Source organism: Corythoichthys intestinalis, chromosome 6 (assembly GCF_030265065.1).
Source record: "Corythoichthys intestinalis isolate RoL2023-P3 chromosome 6, ASM3026506v1, whole genome shotgun sequence".
Lineage (NCBI taxonomy): Eukaryota > Metazoa > Chordata > Actinopteri > Syngnathiformes > Syngnathidae > Corythoichthys > Corythoichthys intestinalis.
Genome location: NC_080400.1, coordinates 38,423,862 through 38,429,861, shown reverse-complemented (window position 1 = coordinate 38,429,861; position 6,000 = coordinate 38,423,862).

Genomic DNA, 6,000 nt, shown 5'->3' with positions numbered 1-6,000 from the left:
CCCTTTTCTTTGCTTGATAATTGTTGCTATTTGCAGTCAGTAGAGTGCAATATTTAGTTCACAAAGTCATCATAAATATTTAAAAGAAAGGCTAAAGTTGAAAGAGCCGTTTGAGAGCCAAAAGAGCCGGCTCTTTTGAATGAGCCGATCCAAATGAACCGGGTCACCGAAAAGAGCCGAAAATCCCATCACAAGTGTGGGGATCAAAAAAGCTAATAATTCTAAAAACCGAGGCGCTCAAGAAGTACAAAATAAAAAAGCCTTTATTCAGTCATGGCTTTGTACAAATTTAAAAAAATGCCGACATGTTTCGGGCGTGTAGGCCTTCATCAAGACAAACAGTGACTCTGCTCAAACCACCTCTTAAAACTAGTGGAGCCAGGTGAACTCTCTTCACCTGATTGGGGTCAAAGGGCAGGTCAATTAGGAGCAGCAGAGAAAAAACATCATAATAGCTTACCATCACAAGTAGGAGAAGAAAAAAAATAGTACATACTACCAAGGACCTTTAAAAATGACATCTCACATTTTTTTTAGGTGTTTCAACTTGAAATATCCTCAAAGGCTATAAGGCAGAAAAACAACAACAATAATAATTCATTGTTTTATTTAAACTAGTTTTTCAAGATAGAAGATCTAACAATATCTATCAAGACTGACTATGTTCTCAAGGAACTCTTTCAAACTTTTAAATGACTTTAACGTACGTATATAATTTTTTAATAGCAAGAAGAGATAAACAAGACACACCGAAAATTTATAGTGCATTAAGTGAAAAAAACAAAGGACAATAAGCATAAAATACAAGGAGCCCCAACACTTTACAAAAAAGGAGAAAAGTCCAATCTTTCTAATGACTATTACCTTGTCGAGATGAGTAATTCTGTTTAATAGAAAGTTGACTATCCTACCCTCCAGTAATTGGCACAATTTACTTCATTTCACTGATTATTGCAATGGTCAGTTCCTTCAAGAGTCCATCAGTTTCATTTAATTTAAAAAAGACATCCTTTATAAATGGCTGTACTTATTTGTCAGGCCTATTTGTCTCTTTTATTACTCCTATGGTGAATTATCACCAGGGAGAAGTTTTTAATGTCTAATGAATTTCAACAACATATTCTACTGCCAATGGCCCATCTTTGTTGGATTCATTGAAGATTAAAAAAAAAAAAAAAAAAAAAAAAAAAAAAAAAGATTATATTAGCTATAAAGAAATCATTTTGAAATTATTACCTAGAAAATACAGTATAAAATATACACAATTTGTATTTGTAATAATATTTAATACAAAGTAACAATTAAATACATGGTAACAATTATATGAATGATATATAATGAATATGGTATAGGATAACAAAAGATATCATTTCAATCAGACTAGGGTTTCTAATGACTATTACCTTGTCAAGATTAGTAATTCTGTTTAATAGAAAGTTGACTATGCTATCCCCTCCAGTAATTGGCCCAATTTACTTCATTTTGCCAATTATTGCAATGGTCAGTTTCCTCAAGAGTCCATCAGTTGCATTTAATTTGAAATACGCATACTTTATAAATGGATGTACTTATTTGTCAGGTCTATTTGTCTCTTTTATTACTCCTATGGTGAATTATCACCAGGGAGAAGTTTTTAATGTCTAATGAATTCCAACAACATATTCTGCTCCCAATGGCACATCTGTGTTGGATTCAGTGAAGGGGAAAAAAACCTCATTAAAAAACAAAACAAAAAACACACACACACAAAAAAAAAAAAACAGAAACAGATTCTATTAGCTATAAAGAAACCATAATTTTTGATATCACATTCTGTACACTTAACATTTGTCTGACTTGCAACATGACAGTCTTTTTGCTAATTTGATGACTGACATTCAAATATTAGCTATCTTAAGAATAATTATTTATTACATTCTATTTTCCAGTTAAGTTACGGTGTTAATATTCTAAGCCCCCATTTGAATTGCCATAAAACTTTTGTTTATATTTCAAATTCAACCTTTCTTCATCTTTCTGCAAGTGGAGGAAAAAAATATACAGCGGTACTTACGACATACGATCACTTCGACACACGATCTTTTCGACAAGCGACGTAAAATTAGACTTGCCATTTGTTTCTACATCCGAAGACATGCTCTAAATACGACAATTTATGACAGCGCCGCAGTTTCTTTGTTTTGCCGCAAGACTAACGCATGTCGGAGAAATCAACACAGGTTCCAAGAAGGTTAGCGCAGGTGGTGAAACAAGGAAAAAGGTGACGCTTGCCAATGAAATGAAGACGGAAATAATAGAAAAATATGAGTGTGGGATGTGCATCCGTGAACCGGCTCAACAATACGGCCGTAGAATGTTGACGAGCTCCATAGTCCTGCTCCAACCTTTGCCAGTCTTTATAAGTTCAGGTGACCATTATTGTTGTTGTAACATCGGCAAAGAAATCGCCAGCTTCGTCATGTTTCTAATAATTTATTTCAGAACTTTTGCAACACAACACGCCTACTGTCCGCCGCAGTTGACGGTGTTCTCAACAGAACATTAAAAGAGAAAGTAAATCTCTACCGCACCTCTTCCTCTCTCTGTCACGTCAGCGATGCGGTGCGCTAAGGTACAGCACGCAAACACGTCTGCCATATTAGGACCCGATTCGTTACATTTTTACAGGAATTATTGTTATATTTTCAGTTTTTTTATTAATAATTTGTTTTTTTATATGTAATTGCCATTTGTAATACTACTGGCAGTATTTATTATGGCTTTAGTTAGGTTTTCGGGCTGTGGAACGAATTCATGGAATTATAATGTATTCTTATAGGAAAATCCTGCCTGACATACGACTATTTCGACTTACAAACATAGTCCCGTAAGGAATTAACTTTGTATGTACTGTAGAGGTATCACTGTACATATAAATCGTAAACTGGATGATACATAGACGTTTATCTATTTATAAAGCTGTGCTAATTTAACAGTTCATGTTTCTCTGTACTTTGTCTGTCCAGCTCACAGGCACTAAGTGTAATTTGACTTAATGACTCTCTCAAATAAATGCCCTCCGTGGTCTGATCCCACCACAGGTTACGCGATAAACATTGAGATACACAAAGATGGGTCAGGATCTACATAACACATTATTGTTTCACTAATCCACACACATATTAAAACATTTAAAAAACATAAAAAACAAAAACAAAAAAAAAAAAACAAAACAAAAAAAACAATGTCTAGACAGTTGTATCTGAGTGAGGAAATATCCAACAGAGCAGAACAGAATGTCCAAACTAGGCATTTCCAAATTTATTAGGCTCATTCATTTTATTTATTTGAATAAATATTGCAGCTGGTTTATTTTACAATGTTTTACAAGAACATGGCATCATACAGAGTTGTTTTGAATATGTTGTTGATTTTCTTTAATAGATTAAAGGGAAAAATCTTATTATGTTACTGTGTAGTTCTTAGGCTTTTTTCCTATAACTAGCGAAGCACAACTGATTGTTAATTAATGTCTGTTCAGTTGAAAGAGAGCACTTTGTATGTTATGTACTCTCTCTTCTCACTCTTACGTCAACAGCCTAGCCTGACTAGATGAGAATAAAGGGAGATATTTTTACAATTATTAAAAGATTAGTTGAAAACTTAATTTAAAGCAACAATAGGTAACTTTTCAACCTTTATCAAATATTTTGACGGGGCCAGATGTATGGGGGGGCCGGGGTGGGCAGGGCCCCCCCAGACATGAGTCGTGCCCACCCAATTAAAATGTCAGGAATATCTATTGTAGCGTCGCACTGTATATAGAGAACGCACGGAGAGTTGGTCTCACCTACTTTTTTATTGCAGGATTAATGATTACTGTTGGCCGCAACCACGCCGAAAAAGCAATCATCAAAACAAGCTGTTTTTCCAACCTTGTTTGTTATCCGCGCACTTCCTCTCTCTCCTCCAGACACATTCTCGCAGTCAGACATCCGGGCATTAATGAGGTCACCAGCCACAACAACGCGTCGCCATATTGAAATGGGGGCAAAACACGAGTCACAAGCGGTTGCTCTGTCGTGCATTGTTGTACAAACACGTTGAACTTTTGTCTTATTCGCGGTCTTTTTTTCCGTTGGAATGACTAAAAGTTGCCGTGTTGCGTGTTGTAACACAAGGAAGCATTTGGAGCCGCATTTGAAGTTCATTCTTCCTCGTGAGAAGAAAAGGACAAGCAAATGGCTGATAGCAATCAATCGAGGAACAGTAAAAGAAGACGGTTCCGTGGACAATTCTCGCCAGCGTGAACCTAAATCCAGGCACATTTACGTTTGCAGCTGACATTTTATTGCTGGTGAGTAAACTTTAATCGATTTTTTTTTTTTGTGTGCTCCAATTAGCTGCTAGGATTCAATAGACTAGCCAGTGGTTATTATTACCGTAATCGACAACTTGCAAAGCGTTATTTTTCTTTTGCCGTGAACTGCTCTGATCGGTCAATTGGTATATTATTGGCCTGGTGGGAATTGGTTATTTTGCCGTTACGTGTTCACGGCTAAAAAATGCTTGGAGGCGAATAACTGGTTACGGCAGAAATGATCACTCCGTATATACTACCAGTTTTCTTAGTTCCACACAGTACATATTCCATGTAATTGATAAAGGTCAACTTACCGGGTGACTTTATGAGGTAGTTGTAGATGTTTCCGAACGCCACTGCAGGCAATTCCTTTGGATTGTTTATCCAGCTATCAGCTGCGACTTTGTATGGGCAGATTTGCAGGCCAATTCACGCTAATTTTAAGTTGTATCGCCTCCTCGCGTCTGTCGGCAGTGACTTATGATAATAATAAGTCATGTTTAAGACGTTTTTATGAAAAAAAGGCGCAAAACACAGCTGAAATATATGAATTTCAGACAACGTATGTCTACGGATGTTTACCTGTGCGTGCCCCCATCTCAAAATAGCGACACATTGCTATGCGAGATGATGTCATCGTGACATCACGCCGACTGCAAGAATAAGTAGATAGATTAATGAAAATAAATAAGTAAATAAAATTAATGCAGCCTCAACGGGACACAAGCCAGTGTCCTACTTGCGCCGGTCCCAAGCCCGGAGAAATGCAGAGGGTAAAAAAAAGCCTACATTGGGGGTGCCCCCTTAAGATTTCTTAGTGCCCACTCTGGTGGGTAAACCTAGATCAGGGCCTGTATTTTCATAACATTTGTGATAATATGTTGACAGACAACTAGTTGGATGACACCTCTTTTATATCTTAAGAGGGTCTGTATCGGTTTCACCGACACTAACTTTGAGGAGGGTGGCAGGAACAAAGAAACTACAAATGTGCTGAATGCTTTACGGCATACGTGACTTCCCCCTTTCCCCATTCATTATAAAGACTGAAGTCGATGTGAATGCTTTCGCGCGAATTCTGTAAAGATGGCAGAGCAACAAAAAAGACAAAAAAATTGTCTGAGGAGGAAAAAAAAGGCTACCAGGATATACAGTATAAACATTAGCCCGGTTTTCACTCACTGGCGTGAACCCCCCCGCCCCCCTTCCCCTCAACCGAACTCGTTAGCACTGAAGAGTTCGAGTGGAGCAGGGGATTTAGCAACACTAAGCCACAAGGTTGCTATCTGTCATATGCTATTGTTTAGCCACATTTGAATTCGTTACCGTATTACTTTTCATCCTTCACACAGCCGCTGGAAACAAAAATGTTGTTTAATCCATCTGCAGGCAATTGGGAGATTGATTTTAGATTGATGGAGGATTTTACTACACTTTGCAGTTGTGCGCTTGTCCTCATGGGAAACACAGCGCTGGTCCTCATGGGAAACGCAGTCATCCTTAAGGCAAAAATTTGTTTGCCTTTTTTCCACCTGCGTCGCTAAAATCGACCAAAGCTGAAACCTGCCTAGTGTTGCTTTAAAGTGTGCAATATCCAAAATCACACTATACTATTATATACACTATATACTATAACAGGGGACTGTTATGATGTGCTG